This window comes from Zalophus californianus, chromosome 7 (genome assembly GCF_009762305.2).
Source record: "Zalophus californianus isolate mZalCal1 chromosome 7, mZalCal1.pri.v2, whole genome shotgun sequence".
NCBI lineage: Eukaryota > Metazoa > Chordata > Mammalia > Carnivora > Otariidae > Zalophus > Zalophus californianus.
This window is the reverse complement of record NC_045601.1, coordinates 6,750,995-6,769,939: the sequence shown is the minus strand read 5'-3', so window position 1 is coordinate 6,769,939 and position 18,945 is coordinate 6,750,995. Positions and strand designations below refer to the sequence as shown.

The 18,945-nt window shown below is 39.8% G+C and overlaps 1 protein-coding gene across 1 annotated transcript in view; it reads right to left on the bottom strand.

The window, feature by feature from the left end:
• The window catches only part of PRKN (parkin RBR E3 ubiquitin protein ligase), a 1,305,872-nt gene that overhangs the window by 755,892 nt on the left and 531,035 nt on the right, over nucleotides 1–18,945 (bottom strand).

Genomic DNA, 18,945 nt, shown 5'->3' with positions numbered 1-18,945 from the left:
TTTGGTCCTATAGCATCCTTATTCTCTAGATCACTCCGCACAGTACTTTGCACATAGTATTAACAAAATTAATGTTTATTGAATTGACATTTTAGTCAAGTTCATGTGTTCTCTCTAGGAATATGATATTTTAAATTAGGAAACTAATAATAACCATTAATGACAAAATAAAATCTAAGGATGGCTCAGTGGCAATATAAATAGTCCTCTTAGAGAATAAATGGATGTCATAGGGGTAGGGAAGGTTCTAGACTCGGTGTCCAGGTTCCAGTGAGAGAGATGAATGATTTCCTAAGATCCATGAATATTTGCATTTCTTCTTTTCCACATGGCAGTTGAAAATATCAATATGAGATCATATGTTCCACAAAGTGTAGGGAAGATATCCTCAGGACTTTTAGAAGGAATCACATTGTATCCTATATATCATCATCTGTGGCAGTGGCTGGAATTCCTGTTGTCTGCTGTTCTGCCATTATTACTTCTACTTTTATGGGCTTACTAACAAGAACCACAGGCATAATGATATGGTAAATTAGATTTTCCCAAAGCAAGTTATCATTATGAGAAAAATATCTCCAGGAAAGTATCCTTAATTTTCCCAAAACAATCCACTGTAAGAGATACCCCTGATGCCCTTAAAAGTTCCCAGATCAGAACAATTTTTTTATTTGTTCATCCATTTTATTAAGAACTGTTTAAAACATCTGATGTCCTGGCACTTAAGGAACTATCCTTTAAGATGGTACTTTCTATCCAGCAGAGGTAACAAAAGGACAGAGCAAAGGAAGAAGCCTCCCTAGGAAGAAGTCCGTGTTAGGATCCCTCCAGTTTATAGGTCCAGGATGGCTCCAGACCCACCCAATTCACCTTTGGGAAAGGATGCATTACTCCAACACTCTTGGGATCTAAGGAGAAGATGATATGAGAGAAGTCTGGCTAAAATCAAGTACTGCTAAGCCCAAGCCCATAGGTTTATCCATGAAGGCCAGACGTGGCCTGGTCATACGAGCACACCCAGGGCTCCCTGGAGAACTGGGTTATAGCATAATCCTTTGGAAGGTGTAACAAGGACATTGAACCAGGAGGCTTGGAGTCCAATAGCAATACATGCCCTGGGAAGGCAGTGTGTGACCCCTAGTGTGGGCAGAGCCTCATCCTTTTCAAAGGTAATCGAGATTTGATTAAGTAGAAACAAAATTATATTTACAGGTTCACTAACTCAGCAAGTATGACCGAAACATAATTTGGAACATGTTATCTCCATTAGACATTTCTCCCTCCGATGCAAACAGAAAAGTTGTAAACACACACACACACACACACACACACACACACAAATAAACAATTCTCCCTAAATCTTAGCGACTTGGATGAAAGCAACATTCCTCATAAGACTTCAGTTCCTCTGAGATATTACTATTTGTTTGTAATGTATCATTTCATAGAATGAACACTACCTAAAATTTCTCAAAGTGCCATGAGTGTCTGGGTTTTGAAGACAATTATGCCAATGTTTCTCACTTCCTGTGTATGTCATACTCGTTTCCATAGAGAAGAGGCAATGAAGCTTATGTCTGTGCTAAGGAGAGGAATCATAGGACGTTTCACCTATAAATCACGTCTATTTTAAGGAAAGGAATATGGTAAAAACATTTCCTCTATAAAGAATGTTGTTTGTCATTATTTCTCATTAATCAGATGCGATGTGTTAACTGCCAAAAAGCCCTCTAGCATTTTCCTAACAATTATAGCTTCTAATCTGTATAACATGCTATGCCATTTTAGCCAAATAACATTCTTAAAATCCATAACTACTATGAGGTATGAAGAGAGAGAAAAAATTATAACATGTACGATGTCTTCCAGCCAGAGAAGAACAAAAAAAAAAAAAAAAAAAAAAAAACAGAGAAAAGAGAAAAATTGGTAATGCTTTCCACAGATGAGCAATGAATAGCATGCGCAAAAACCCAACTGACTATGTGGGAACAGCCAAGAAATCATTCTTTTGAAAAACAGTTTTAAACAGAACAATTATCTAGAAAAGAATCGCAACATACTGCCCAGCCCTGAGCAGCCCCAGAAAGCAGTAGGGTGCCTCTGGGGAGCAGAGTTCAGCGCAATAGTGCTGGAGGGCGTGGAGGGCGAGGTGGGCGGCACACAAGTTCAAGAGGGGAACACCCATGCACACACTTCCAGCCACTCTGCAACAATCCATTGTCACTCAGGGCGCTCAGTGTGTCTCCTTGCCTGCACCCACAAAGGTGGAATTCGGCTCTGTGTGCACGCCCCCTGCAGCTACAGGCCTTACATTCCAATTAAACCAACCCCACTGCCTTGGACAAACAGCTCCGCTCAGTGACTGACTAATTTTTAGGAATGCACACAAGTGAACCTCAGATGAAAATGAGGGCAGAGATGATTTATGCGAAAGGGCATTTGGAGATGAATAAGCTGGGTGAGGTTGAGGAAGTCTCCCTGTGCAGAAGTGGCTGAGGCATTTGCTGTAATAGGGAATACTAGCTGGTGCAATGCTAGGTCAAATCAAGCAGAAATGTGATAGTTGTTATTTTACAATGGCCAAATGGAACTTCGTAATTAGTATTAATCAAAGAAAGATTCTGAGTGGCCAATCTTTGTGCTTCTTATATGGAGAGTGAGAATGTTATGAGTGGGGATGCCCTAAACTATGTGTTACTCTGGAACTGGGTTATACAAAAGAAATCTTAAAAAATGTCACCATTTGGAGTTTAGAAATTGTATTTCTATTGAAATGTTTATTGCAATGAAGTATAGCAGAAAGGCCTGTGAGTTACAGAAGGATGTGAAGGCCTATGTGACTGCTGGTTTTCTACCAAGTTTACTAAGACATTGGAGGGATAGTTCTTCTAAAAAATAGTAACATTAATTTTCACACATTATATTAGAAACTAAGTATTTTCTTTTTTTTTTCTTTTTTTTTTTTTTAAGAAACACTGATTTACTTACTAAAGGAGCAAAGAGATTTTTCACATCCCCAAAAATCTAAAATCTTATTGTGGCCCATGAGACTCTGCAGGACCTTTCCAGATGCATCTCTTAATCCCTTTTTCCTCATGCGGGATATTCTGGCAGCTCCAAATTTCTTCCTGTCTTAAGTATTTTTTTTTTAATTTTTTTATTGTTATGTTAATCACCATATATTACATCATTAGTTTTTGGTGCAGTGTTCCATGATTCATTGTTTGTTCATAACACCCAGTGCTCCATGCAGAACGTGCCCTCCTCAATACCCATCACCAGGCTAACCCATCCCCCCACCCCCTCCCCTCTAGAACCCTCAGTTTGTTTTTCAGAGTCCATCATCTCTCATGGTTCATCTCCCCCTCTGACATACTCCCCTTTTCTTCCTCTCCTGTTATCTTATTCTTTTTTTTTTCTTAAAATATGTTGCGTTATTTGTTTCAGAAGTACAGATCTGTGATTCAACAGTCTTGCACAATTCACAGTGCTCACCGTAGCACATACCCTCCCCAATGTCTATCACCCAGCCACCCCATCCCTCCCACCCCCAACCACTCCAGTAACACTCAGTTTCTTTCCTGAGATTAAGAATTCCTCATATCAGTGAGGTCATGTGATACATGTCTTTCTCTGATTGACTTATTTCGCTCAGCATAACACCCTCCAGTTCCATCCACGTCGTTGCAAATGGCAAGATCTCATTCCTTTTGATGGCTGCATAATATTCCATTGTGTATATATACCACCTCTTCTTTATCCATTCATCTGTCGATGGGCATCTTGGCTCTTTCCACAGTTTGGCTATGGTGGACATTGCTGCTATAAACATTGGGGTACACGTACCCCTTCGGGTCCCTACATTTGTATCTTTGTGGTAAATACCCAGTAGTGCAATTGCTGGATCGAACGGTAGCTCTAATTTCAACTGTTTGAGGAACCTCCATACTGTTTTCCAGAGGGGTTGCACCAGCTTGCATTCCCACCAACAGTGTAGGAGGGTTCCCCTTTCTCCACATCCCTGCCAACATCTGTCGTTCCCTGACTTGTTAATTTTAGCCATTCTGACGAGTGTGAGGTGGTATCTCATTGAGGTTTTGATTTGGATTTCCCTGATGCCGAGCGATGTTGAGCACTTTTTCATGTGCCTGTTGGCCATTTGGATGTCTTCTTTGGAGAAATGTCTGTTCATGTCTTCTGCCCATTTCTTGATTGGATTATTTGTTCTTTGGGTGTTGAGTTTGATAAGTTCTTTATAGATTTTGGATACTAGCCCTTTATCTGATATGTCATTTGCAAATATTTTCTCCCATTCTGTCGGCTGTCTTTTGGTTTTGTGGACTGTTTCTTTTGCTGTGCAAAAGCTTTTTATCTTGATGAAATCCCAATAGTTCATTTTTGCCCTGGCTTCCCGTGCCTTTGGCGATGTTTCTAGGAAGAAGTTGCTGTGGCTAAGGTCGAAAAGGTTGCTACCTGTGTTCTCCTTTAGGATTTTGATGGACTCCTGTCTCACGTTTAGGTCTTTCAACCATTTGGAGTCTATTTTTGTGTGTGGTGTAAGGAAATGGTCCAGTTTCATTCTTCTGCATGTGGCTGTCCAATTTTCCCAACACCATTTGTTGAAGAGACTGTCTCTTTTCCATTGGACATTCTTTCCTGCTTTGTCAAAGATGAGTTGACCATAGAGTTGAGGGTCCATTTCTGGGCTCTCAATTCTGTTCCATTGATCGATGTGTCTGTTTTTGTGCCAGTACCATACTGTCTTGATGATGACAGCTTTGCAATAGAGCTGGAAGTCCGGAATTGTGATGCCGCCAGCTTTGCTTTTCTTTTGCAGTATTCCTCTGGCTATTCTGGGTCTCTTCTGGTTCCATACAAATTTTAGGATTATTTGTTCCATTTCTTTGAAAAAAGTGGATGGTATTTTGATGGGGATTGCATTGAATGTGTAGATTGCTCTAGGTAGCATTGACATATTCACAATGTTGATTCTCCCAATCCATTAGCATGGAACGTTTTTCCATTTCTTTGTGTCTTCAATTTCTTTCATGAGTATTTTATAGTTTTCTGAGTACAGATCCTTTGCCTCTTTGGTTAGATTTATTCCTAGGTATCTAATGGTTTTGGGTGCAATTGTAAATGGGATCGACTCCTTGATTTGTCTCTCTTCTGTCTTGTTGTTGGTGTATAGGAATGCCACTGATTTCTGTGCATTGATTTTATATCCTGCCACTTTACTGAATTCCTGTATGAGTTCTAGCAGTTTTGGGGTGGAGTCTTTTGGGTTTTCCACATACAGTATCATATCATCTGCAAAGAGTGAGAGTTTGACTTCCTCTTTGCCGATTTGGATGCCTTTGATTTCTTTTTGTTGTCTAATTGCTGTGGCTAGGACTTCTAATACTATGTTGAATAGCAGTGGTGAGAGTGGACATCCCTGCCGCGTTCCTGACCTTAGGGGAAAAGCTCTCAGCCTTTCCCCATTGAGAATCATATTCGCTGTAGGTTTTTCATAGATGGCTTTTATGATATTGAGGTATGTACCCTCTATCCCTATACTCTGAAGAGTTTTGATCAAGAAAGGATGCTGTACTTTGTCAAATGCTTTTTCTGCATCTATTGAGAGGATCATATGATTCTTGTTCTTTCTTTTGTTAATGTATTGTAGGATGTTGATTGATTTGCGGATGTTGAGCCAACCTTGCAGCCCAGGGATAAATCCCACTTGGTCGTGGGGAAGAATCCTTTCAATGTACTGTTGGATCCTATTGGCTACCATTTTGGTGAGAATTTTTGCATCCATGTTCATCAAGGATATTGGTCTGTAATTCTCCTTTTTGATGGGGTCTTTGTCTGGTTTTGGGATCAAGGTAATGCTGGCCTCATAAAATGAGTTTGGAAGTTTTCCTTCCATTTCTATTTTTTGGAACAGTTTCAGGAGAATAGGTATTAATTCTTCTTTAAATGTCTGATAGAATTCCCCTGGGAAGCCATCTGGCCCTGGGCTTTTGTTTGTTGGGAGATTTTTGATGACTGCTTCAATTTCCTTAGTGGTTATAGGTCTATTCAGGTTTTCTGTTTCTTCCTGGTTCAATTTTGGTAGTTGATACATCTCTAGGAATGCACCCATTTCTTCCAGGTTATCTAATTTGCTGGCATAGAGTTGCTCATAATATGTTCTTATAATTGTTTGTATTTCTTTGGTGTTGGTTGTGATCTCTCCTCTTTCCTTCATGATTTTGTTGATTTGGGTCCTTTCTCTTTTCTTTTTGATAAATCTGGCCAGGGGTTTATCAATCTTGTTAATTCTTTCAAAGAACCAGCTCCTAGTTTCGTTGATCTGTTCTACTGTTCTTTTGGTTTCTAGTTCATTGATTTCTGCTCTGATCTTTATGATTTCTCTTCTCCTGCTGGGTTTAGGCTTTATTTGCTGTTCTTTCTCCAGCTCCTTTAGGTGTAGGGTTAGGTTGTGTATTTGAGACCTTTCTTGTTTCTTGAGAAAGGCTTGTATTGCTATATACTTTCCTCTCAGGACTGCCTTTGCTGTATCCCAAAGATTTTGAACAGTTGTGTTTTCATTTCCATTGGTTTCCATGAATTTTTTAAATTCTTCTTTAATTTCATGGTTGACCCATTCATTCTTTAGTAGGATGCTCTTTAGCCTCCATGTATTTGAGTTCTTTCCGACTTTCCTTTTGTGGTTGAGTTCTAGTTTCAAAGCATTGTGGTCTGAAAATATGCAGGGAATGATCCCAATCTTTTGGTACCGATTGAGACCTGATTTGTGACCTAGGATGTGATCAATTCTGGAGAATGTTCCATGGGCACTAGAGAAGAATGTGTATTCCTTTGCTTTGGGATGGAATGTTCTGAATATGTCTGTGAAGTCCATTTGGTCCAGTGTGTCATTTAAAGTCTTTATTTCCTTGTTGATCTTTTGCTTAGATGATCTGTCCATTTCAGTCAGGGGGTGTTAAAGTCCCCCACTATTATTGTATTGTTGTCAATGTGTTTCTTTGCTTTTGTTATTAATTGCCTTATATAATTGGCTGCTCCCATGTTCGGGGCATAGATATTTACAATTGTTAGATCTTCTTGTTGGATAGACCTTTTAAGTAGGATATAGTGTCCTTCCTCATCTCTTATTACAGTCTTTGTTTTAAAATCTAGTTTGTCTGATATAAGGATTGCCACTCTAGCTTTCTTTTGGTGTCCATTAGCATGGTAAATGGTTTTCCACCCCCTCACTTTCAATCTGGGGGTGTCTTTGGGTCTAAAAGGAGTCTCTTGCAGACAGCATATTGATGGGTCTTGTTTTTTAATCCAATCTGATAGCCTGTGTCTTTTGATTGGGGCATTTAGCCCATTTACATTCAGGGTAACTATTGAAAGGTATGAATTTAGTGCCATTGTATTACCTGTAAGGTGACTGTTAACTGTCTGTTGTCTGTGTTCGTTTCTGCTCTTTGCTGCTTTTAGTTTCTCTCTTTGCTTAGAGGACCCCTCTCAATATTTCTTGGAGGGCTGGTTTCGTGTTTGCAAATTCCTTTAGTTTTTGTTTGTTCTGGAAGCTTTTTATCTCTCCTTCTATTTTCAATGATAGCCTAGCTGGATATAGTATTCTTGGCTGCATATTTTTCTCGTTTAGTGCTCTGAAGATATCTTGCCAGTCCTTTCTGGCCTGCCAGGTCTCTGTGGATAGGTCTGTTGCCAATTTAATGTTTCTACCATTGTAGGTTACATATCTCTTCTCCCGAGCTGCTTTCAGGATTTTCTCTTTGTCTCTGAGACTCGTAAGTTTTACTATTAGATGTCGGGGTGTTGACCTATTATTATTGATTTTGAGAGGGGTTCTCTGTGCCTCCTGGATTTTAATGCCTGTTTCCTTCCTCACATTAGGGAAGTTCTCTGCTATAATTTGCTCCAATATACCTTCTGCCCCTCTCTCTCTCTCTTCTTCTTCTGGGATCCCAATTATTCTAATGTTGTTTCGTCTTATCATATCACTTATCTCTCGAATTCTGCCCTCGTGATCCTGTAGTTGTTTCTCTCTCTTTTTCTCAGCCTCTTTATTTTCCATCATTTGGTCTTCTATATCGCTGATTCTCTCTTCTGCCTCATTTATCCTAGCATTTAGTGCCCCCATTTTTGATTGCACCTCATCAATAGCCTTTTTGATTTCAATTTGGTTAGATTTTAGTTCTTTTATTTCTCCAGAAAGGGTTTCTCTAATAACTTCCACGCTTTTTTCAAGCCCAGCTAGTATCTTTAAAGTCATGATTCTGAACTCTAGGTCCGACATCGTACTAATGTCCGTATTGAGTAGGTCCCTGGCTGACGGTACTACCTCTTGTTCTTTTTGCTGAGGTGATTTCTTTCGTCTTGTCATTTTGTCCAGAGGAGAATAGATGAATGAGAGAACAAAATGCTAACAGGTTTACAACGTCTCCAGCAAATATACTGTATACAACTCAGAAAAGACCTGAAACCAGGGGAAAAGAAAGGGAAAGAAAGAAAAAAGAAAGAGAAAAAGAAAAAAAAAAGATAAAAACAAAAACAAAACAATACAAAAAAGGCAGAATATGATCAAATATGATCAGGCTAGTGCATAGATCAGTGCCACACACTAGATTTTGGGCGTATTTTGGTCTGTTAGAAAAAACTGCCTCCTAAAATTTTAAAGGAAGAAAGACATATATGTACAAAATAAGGGTTGATACAATGAAGGGATGGAAGATGAGTGTAAAGATGAAAATTATAAAAGATTTTATAAAAGGACTTGGTAAGATAAGTTGTTTGAAAAAAGAAAGAAGATTTAAGAAAAAAAAAAAGGCAAAAGGGAGAGAATGTGATCAGGCAGGAGACTAGAACAAAGCCATACACTAGTGATTTAGGGTATATTTTGATCTGTTAGAAGAAACTGTACCTCAAAATTTTAAGGAGAGAACAACTTATATATATATGCCAAAAATAAGGGTAACTACTATGAAGGGATAAAATATGACTCTAAAAATGAAAAATAAAAAATGTTTTTTTTTTTTTTAAAAAGGGATTTATAAGATGTTGGTTGAAAAAGGGAAAAAGAAAAATAGAAAAAAAAACAGTCAACGAAAATTAACTTTGATGAAATAATGAATCATGGTAAAAAAAAAAAAAAAAAGCCATGAATCTATGTGCAGTATTCCCCTAGCGCTGGAGTTCTCCTATTCTCCTTGATCGATCAACTTGGTCTTGGCTTGCTGGCTGTTTGTGTTGATCTTCTGGGGGAGGGGCCTGTTGCTGTGGTTCCCAAATGTCTTTGCCGGAGGCGGAATTGCCCCGCCCTTGTCGGTCCGGGCTAAGGAAGCTGCTCCGGTTTGCTCTCAGGAGCTTTTGTTCCCTGCAAGCTCTCCGTACAGCTTTGGAGGACCAGGGTGAAAATGGTGGCCTCCCAATCTCCACTCGGAGGAGCTGAGAACTCGGGGCCCCGCTCCTCAGTGCGCCCCCAGAGAAAAGCAGTCACTCCCGTGTCCCCGGTCTCCGGCCGCACTCCGTGCTCACCCGGCCTGTGATCGAGCGTTGCTATCTCTGGCACCCGACCCCGCGCGGAGTCTCCAAACCCAGCAGATCCCTGCAGTGCGTTCCCGCACCGCTCCTCCCCGGGAAGGAAGGGGAGTCTCCCTGGATCTGCTGCTTGTTGGGTCCCTGCTGGAGGAGCAGTGGCCCGACTGGGCCGCAGATCACAGTTTATGGCAACCCCGAGCTGAGAGCCCGCGACTCTGCTCCGTATCTGCAGCCGGCTTCCCTGCTCCGATACCTGGGAGCTCTGGCGCACTCAGGCACCCCCGGTCTCTCTGTGACCCCAAGGGTCCTGAGACCACACTGTCCTGGGAGGATTCCACCCCCCGCTTAGCCACTGCAGCGATGTCCCTCCGCGGAGCCGGCTTCTAAAAGGTCCGATTTTGTGCTCCGCGGCTCTAGCACTTGCCAGAAGCTGCCGGCGGAGGCCCCTCCCCCACCGTCTATCCTCCCGAATATCGCCTCGGATTCACTTCTCCGCACGTCCTACCTTCCAGTAAGTGGTCGCTTCTCTGTTCAGAGAGTTGTTGCTACTCTCCTGTTCGATCTCCTGTTGAGTTCGTAGGTGTTCAGAATGGTTTGATCCCTATTCAGCTGAATTCCTGAGACCAGACGAAATCTAGGTCTCCTACTCCTCCGCCATCTTGCTCCGCCTCCTAGAAACTAAGTATTTTCTATGCAATATACAAGTACTCTGGCAATTGCAGATCTTAAGTCAAAGATTCTGGAAAATCTACTGAAGGTACCATGTGAAAAACAAAGTGGTCAAGTGTTACTAATGATATCTCTACTGTGTTTCTCTATAAAAACACAGGTATTGTGATCTGGAGTCCAGAAATACACCTATGAATACATGGGCATTTGATTTTTCGATGAAGCTACCAAATTCATCCAAAGGGGAAATGAACAACTGCATATCTGTATAGATATCCATACCTATCACCCTGACAAAATTCATATGAGTTGGATCTTAAATCTAAATGTAAAGGCCAGATCTATAAAGCTTCCAGAAGAAAACATAGGAGAATACTTCCTGACTTGAGATTATGCAAAGGTTTCTTTGACAGTCCCTAGCAATAACCATAAAAGTGTAATAAATTTAAAATTTAAAACATCTGATGATCAAAAGATGGTATTAAGGAAATGATTAACAACCTACAGACTGTCAGAAAATAGACACAAAACATGGATCTGACAAAGTACTGGCATCTAATATATATACTAAAGATTCTGGAAAGATATATATGCTTTCCTAATGAATCTAATTTAAAAGTGAGCAACATGTAAGAACAGAGGCATCACAAAAGAAAAAAAAATACGAATCACCAATTAATATGTGAAAAAGGGCAAGGGATTGTCAGTCACTGGGTAAATCCAAATGAGCTACCACTGCGAGCCACCAGAATTAAAGAATGTCAAGACTAGAGACTATAGAGCAACTGGAACTCCCATATTGTATTTGATGGGAGTATCCATAGGCACAGCCTCTCTGGGAAAACATCTGGCTTTTGTAATAAAACTGAAACACAACAACAACTTTGGACTAGCAATTCCACTGCTAAGAATTTAATCAAGAGAAATAACATCTGTCCAAAAATGACTGTTATAAAAAATGTTTAAAGCAGCTTTATTCATGATGGTCAAACACTGGTGACAGCCCATGTGTCCATCTTTAAGAGAATGGAATTCTACCAAGCAACAAAAAGGAATAAACTACTGAGACCCAACAGAAAAGATAAACCTAAAACACAATTCTGAGTGAATGAAGACTTATGCTAATGAGAACAGAGTACATGACTCTATATCAAGTTCTAAAACAGGAAAAACGAACTATGGTTGAGTACAAAATCACAAGAGTTGTCACCCGTGGGTGGAGGTCGGGGATTACCCGTGAAGGGGCATGGCGGCCCCCTGGGACGATGGCTAACATTCCATAGCTTGATCTGGGTTGGGGCTATCTAGGTGTGTGCCTCTGCCAAAACTCAGAGCATTTCACTGTATATGAAATATACCTTAAAAAGCAAACTATAGGCAATTATGAAACTCTACATGATGGTGTCTGTGATGAAGTATTCAGAGATGAAGTGTACCCATGTCTCTAACTCATGTTAAAAATGCATCAAAAATAAGATGGATTCTTAGAGTGGATAGAGGTGGATACATGGATATTTAGGTAACAACACAGATACAGTAAAATGTTTATTGCAGAATCCAGTTGGAGTGTATATGGATGTTCACTGTACAAGTCTTTTGACTTTTCTGTATGTTTGAAGATCTTCAAAATGTAACTTAAAACAACAACAACAACAACACCAAGTCCAGGAACCATTGATCTATGGTACCAATGCTTGAGTTTCATTCTGTGGTAAACCAAAGAAAAATCTCCTTGCTCTCCTCCGTCCTGTTCTCTCCATAGCACAGCGCCCCATACTGTCATCTGTTTCATATCCAGTCCCCCTTCCTTTTCTTTTTCAAAGGGAAAAGGAACATCCTTATTTTCCTGAACGCATATTGAGGGCACAGTACACTTTACACCAGCTATGTCAATACTTTTCACTTCAGAGTTCTGATACTTGGATTCTGTTTGTTCAGTCTCTTATCTACTTCCTAACCTTCTCTTTCTCTTCAATTTGACTGCAATTAATATTGTTTTAGTTGGTCTACCTTCACCATACCAGAGAAAGACAGAATGTAACTAACAGTAGGAATTTCTATCCTGAACCAAGGTATCTGGTCACTTTAGCTGTGTTATCAGTCACCCCTACCCTGTAACAACAAGTATCAGGTTTGGATTTGCATATTTGAGTCATGAAAGTTCGCAAACAGACCTCATACTGGGCATGTAGAGATTGGTCACTATTTCCACTCCCCTTGGAGTACTTTAATATATATAGTTTCTTAAGTAAAGGAAAATGATGTACATCATTACCATTGCATCACTGAATATCTACAGCTGTTTATTTTCTTAGAAATCCACTAAAATGGGGCTTTCCTGATGTCTACTTTGCCCTTTGCAATGCACTCCTCCTGGAACAAGAACAGCATCAACATTAACAACATAAGCTGTTTCTATGTCAAACAAGTAGTCTAGACTTCATAGGGAATAGTCATCTTTTGCTGGAACCATACCCAGAACAAATTTGTGTGGGAAGGTAGGTGTTAACGTTCCCTCTCTCTTCAAAAGATTGGTTTTGTTTTGTATGATGATACCTAGTAAAACTGTATGCTACTTTCTGGAGCTGCATACATTTAGAAACGAGGTAGTTCATTTCATTTGATAGTCACCTCACCATAGATTACCAAGTAAATGAGGTCTTGAGACTTAGAGGAGGCAAAAGGACTCGAACCCTGGCATATATGCAGAAGAAGACCAGATGCTGATGAACATGGCAAGGACTGGCTTGTAACTGCGTTGACAGCAAGTGAAATCTAGATCTTCAGAGAGCAAACGTCTATGTCACAACAACTTCAATAATTTCAGTTAAAAAGAAAGCACATTTTAAAGCTGACACTGATGACAAGTCCAGCAAAGAAAGAGAAGAGGCTTACTTATAAGTCAAACCTTTAAAATAGAAATATAGACACCCAGTAAATCTCTTACAGAATTATTCATATTTTTAAAAGCGATTATGACAACATGCGGACATGGATTAAGAAAAATAAACTGAAGGAAAAAAACGATGCAATGACCATAAAGAAACCTACATATATTTCATGGAAAAGAGTAGAAAATCCTGTGACTAAGGATGAACAAGAGAAGCAATCTGCTTGTCTAACTGGCAGAAGCAAAAAGGTTACTGCAGCTTTCTAAGCATGGAAAACTAGACCAAGTGTAAAGGGGGATGCTCACAGTGTGAACTGCTAAATATAACCTAGAAACCCCAGCTCCTTGCGCACTGCAGAGTTCCTTAAAGGAGGCTTCAGGATTTAAAGGGGAAAAAATGGTTTAAAGATAATAAAGTGGAAGAAGAGTGTGAAAGAGACCATGATGACTCCAGGGTAATGATTCTCTCCGGAATAAGGGAGCATGTCTGAGAACCTATTCAATTCCTCCTCAGTGTTTACAGAAGAGGATTAATCATTCCCTACCCTGAACTCTACAATGGGCAACCTGGAAATGCTTCTTCACAAGTAGTCAATACCAAGGTCTTCCTAACTAGACCGGCAACTATATTGAATGTCCATCTATCATTTAGGGCAGAAAGGCAATCGTCCAAGAGAGTTGAAAAGACGGAGGGAAAAATTGGTCAATTGTTATTGACCAAAATGCACAACCCTTTCAATACATTAGCCACCATGTGAAAGAATGGCTTGGTGTTCATATTATTCTTATTTATTCAAAGGTTCTATAGAAAGACCTGGATATTATAGTGCAGTGCATTATTTTTCAAGGGGATGGCCAAATATCTGGTAAACAATAACCAGCTGGGACAAAAGCAGCATGGCCGCTCAAAGAAAGGCTAAATCCTCTGACAAGAAGTATCATTCTTCATGAGTTAATAGGGCTCTTCAACCTCTCAATAATATCTGTTGAGTACCTTGTATTGTTGGCAGTGCCAAGGTGGAAAGGATAGGGCTGTAAAAGGAGACAAACTCTACCATCGTGGACTTTATGTTCTAGTAGGAGGAAACAGGTAACCTCAGTAATTTAACAAGGTAATTATGGCTACTGATAAATGATACCCAAGTATAAAGTATAAAAATGTGTTAGGAAGTCACCGAAGGAGATGATTTAAAATAGGTAACAAAGAAAACCTCTCTGAGTGAATGACACTGAAGTTGCTAACAGATTGGTGAGCAGTGCCCTCTGCTCAGCGGTCTGAGGGAGAGCGTACCAGGCAGAAGTTGCTCATGCATAGACCCCAGAGGAGGAAATGAGATACTAAGTTGAAGGAAGGAATACTTGGTGTAAGACTTATTTATTCACATATATTTCCAGCACCTACTACGTGTCCTACAGTGTTTTAGGTACTGAGGGTAGAGAGGCAAGCAACACTGACCAAATCCTTGCACACATGAAACTTAGCTTCCAGTGGAATCTCTGGTGGGACCAGAGAAGAAGACAAGGTAGATCGTGTAGGTTGGGATGTTTTAGCCACAATAAGAGTTTGGATTTTTTGCTAAGTGACTGTGTCAAATACATTTTCTGCCCCACACCACATCCCCTTAGCACACCTGCTTCTACCACCTCTCATGGACAAATGAAGGTGTGCTGTGAAAGTGGAAAGGTCTACGTGACACCACTGAAAAAAATCTCATATCCAGAGCCAAAAGAGATGCTTTGCTGAGATCCAGGCCCCAGGCTTCACTACACAGGTTGCAGATTACATACCAACCTCTACTCAGGAGGAGTAAGTGATCTGTCCTTACCAGAATTGCTCACACTTCAGATATGGACTTGCTTCCCTTGCCAAAATGCTTCCGCTAGCACCACTACTTGAGAGCATATGGGAAGCCTGACTTACCAAAATGGGATCACACATGCCATTGCATGGAATCAAAGAACTTTCTTCACAGTGAAGGAAGTAACACATGGGGAATAGGATCAAAGATCCCACTGATTCAGTTCTATGCTACATCATGTGGAAACAGCCGACCTAATAGGATGTTGGAAGGGTCTGTTTAAATGCTTAGTTAAGGAACAGGATCTCAAATATTCAGTGATCCAATGACTGACATATGATGGTTGTGTCTCCAACAACTAGAATAAAAAGGTCTGAGAAATGAGGTCTTACCATCACTGACTGACTTGCAGAATTTGTGCTTTCTACCCACCCAACTCTTGGCACTGATGACAAAAGTCCTGGTTCCTGAGCTGAGGCCCCAGAAACGAGGGGATAGAGGAAGGGCTCAACTGAACCTGAAGCTATTGACTACTTCTGAGTCCCTTAGAGCCCCTGCTTGTAGTTAAATGAGCAGGAAAAGAAACAGGTCACTAAATTGGGGAAAAAGAAAAAAAAAAGATCAGCCCTGATTATCTTGAGAAGCAGGGTTGCTCCTACATAATGCTGTCAAGATAGAGTATATCTTAAACACGGGGATTCACTGGGGAATTTTTTTATGATTATGCATGGTGGTAACAGTGAATAAGCAACTGAAGGTACCACAGCCTGGCAAGGGCTTAGACACCCAGGGGTGGAGATCTAGGCCATGAACTAAATAAGAAACCTATCAGCTGAAGTGTTGTCTGAGGGTAAGGGAAACCTAGAAAGGGGATGGTGAAGATGGGAGTTGAGAAACATTAATTATGGCCTCAGGACCAAGTACTGAAGCTGGTCCTACCACTTCTACTATCTTAATTATTTTTTTAATTGCAATAGGCCACACCCTCAAAAATAATTTGTGACAAAATAAACACTGTAGGGCCCAGAAGGAGCTGAGCAACCTAAGGGGTGGAGTGTAGCAGATGCCATTTGTGCTCCAGGCCATATCCCTATAGCACAATTCATCTTGGCTTAGCTGTGGTAGATAGATCTTTGCACATTCCCAGCATCCTGTCTCAAAGGAGTTTCAGGGCTTCCTCTGAAACCACAGCCTGGATGGAAGCATAGCTCTAAGGTGCCAAAAAGCAATCCTTAACCAACAGGGCATGGAGATTGGTAGATAAACGCTCCAGCTTCTTATTCTTGGGAGGGACAATTCTACGAGTCATTCTCCATGGTTCCTCAAATGCCCAATAAGACTGTGCCCCAACTGTCTGCTGCACTAAGAGGTCAGTGACCCACTCTGTATCAGCTTTCCTTACTTCCCTGTCTTACTCTCCCCGCTCCTCACTGTGCTTCCCAGGATCACCTCGCAAATGAACCATTTGAAGACTATATCTCAGGCTCTGCTTTTCGAGAAACCCAATGAAGACAGTCTGTAGGAAATAGCATGTATACATTGAACTGTATCAGGATTGAGGAGCCTAATTAATGAGGTGTCAACAGTCACATGTTGGGAATTAAAGAAAATGTATATCTAAGATTTAGCATTGTCAAATGCAAGGTGCAGAATTTTGAGAATTTTTAAAAATTGCATATATAAAATTAAGGCTCTAGAATATCAGTTGTAATGGAGGTAAGAGATCTGAAAGTGCTCAGAATTCTCCCAAAGGAAAGAGTCCCCCCATGAACTGCTTCAAAGCAGCCAACGAAACACAAGAAAGAATCAGATGTGTTTTGGATATACAATTTAAAAAAAAATTAACCCACTCTTACATGATACCTTGGAGCATCGCATTCTGTAAAACTACAGTCTGTTCTGATGGGAATGACCACTCTTAAGCAAACGGATCTAGACCTAGAGCCTGGGTTTGAACCTTGGCTCTGACACATGTTTCTGTGTGACCCTGGGTAATCACTCTGTGCCTGGGTTTCCTTTATCTGCAAATGGAGAATATTACAAGAGATCTTTCATTGCAGTAAATGCTATTTGTTTGCTATTGTTTTTATTATTGCTTGGCAAACACCCAGGAATCACTAATGGAATTAGTGAGTGATTAGAACTGAAGAAAAACTAGATCTGGCAAGTTGACATAGAAGGACGGTATGGATAGAGGGAAGAAATTAACTTCTACAAAATAATCAGCACTTTGGATAAAGTGAGTCTTGGCTTATTTCCCAAATCTTAAATACAAAGCTAAGAAGGCAGGTTGTTGTTGTTGTTGTTGTTTTCCATAGCAACTAAAATGAGGACAAATAAGATAAAGTACTTCACATAGTGGTAAGAAATATATGGAATCCATTGTTCCTAAGAGGTGACAGGGATTTAATCAGTGTTTGTGCAAATTTGGGGAAAGGAAGTCATGGAATACTGCCAAAGGAATAAGATCTTCCAAGACTTGAGATTGGCAAGGGTCTTAATGAGGCGATCATCAGTAAGATTCCTTGTTGGTTCTCCTCGTTACCTTATTTAATTTTCATGATCTTGCTATGAATACTTGCGTGAAGTACAGAATGTATTTAAAGCAAGAACATTAATAATAGTTTTTCATTTCAAATAGAAGAATCATTAAATAAAAAATTCATTCTTTCGACATTTATTGAGATATGCCCAAAAATGAAAGGATGCCTTTGAAGACAAAATTGCTTGAAAGTTGGGGCAATCTGCTCTTGCTATTAGTGAAATTCAAGGGCCATTATAGGGAGTAGAAGTAAAATTATAATATCAATCAGAGAATAAAATATTTCAATAGGACTAACAGAATAAAGCTGCATATCCTTATAAGACAAATTTCTCTTCCTATTTCTGCGAAACCATGTATTCTTACTTGAAAAATGGCTATATAAAATATTATGTCTGCCTAGCTGCAAATAATAATGCTTTATCGTAGGTACAGGCTCAGACAATTAGACTAGATACACTTAAAGTGGGGGATTCCTACGATATCTAAGAGCGTGTACTGTTTTTCAATTTTTTTCTCCCGCCTGCTGCCCTAGCTAGAGGTAGACTAGAAGGACTAAATTTGGAGTTCACATTGACTATCTAAAATTTACTTGTAATTTTCATTGCATTATGTATAGAATTCATCCATGATTTAAAATTCAAAAGGGAATTATGACATTTGCACTTCATTCATTTAATCTGTTTTATAAAAAAGATCAAAGCAGCATTTAGGGAACAAAATGAGTGACAGAAAAATAGCAGAAGTATGTCAATAGAAGTGATATTTCAAAGATCCAAGAGACTAGCAACTAATATGAACATTATCGCTTCATCTCTCTAGGTATTACATTATTGCTGTTCCTATTATTATAGATGATATGAATCTTTGTACACTCATTGTACACTAAAAAGTAGCAGAAGGAACTGATGTTTGTGGTCAGAATCCACAATGCAGTGAAAACTAGAAGTCCATGTACCAGCTCGTATAAGAAAGAACTGGAAACCACCAGCAAAAGTATATGTGTACCTGGGAATGTGCTATATAAAATAGAATGCAAACGAAGCCAAATTAAAAAGATGATTTACATCCACTATTCAGATATGTATTTCTGTTTTCTTGGAAGATTCTTTTCTTGCCATCCAGAGTCCTTGATTCCATATCTCTTTGTGTGAGCAAGGAGCATGAGGGTACAGAACACCCAAGTATTAGGAAGATGGGGTTCCTTCGTAACAGGATTAAAGCAGAAAAACGGCCATATTTCCTTATTTTGGTTTTGTTTTTTATTTGGTTGGATTTTTAGTGGACTTTTCTTGTTGCTGTTATTCTTGTTTATTTCTCTTTGTTGTTTTTGACTTGTTCCCTGAGAAGTTTGGGATTCTCTCATAACCCTGCACAAAGATAAGCATTCTTCCAACAGAGTGTCTTCCCTTTATTTTTAACTTTTTTTTTTACCTTTTAAAGGATTTATATATTTATTTGAGAGAGAGAGAGAGAGATAGCACAGTGGGGAGGGGCAGAGG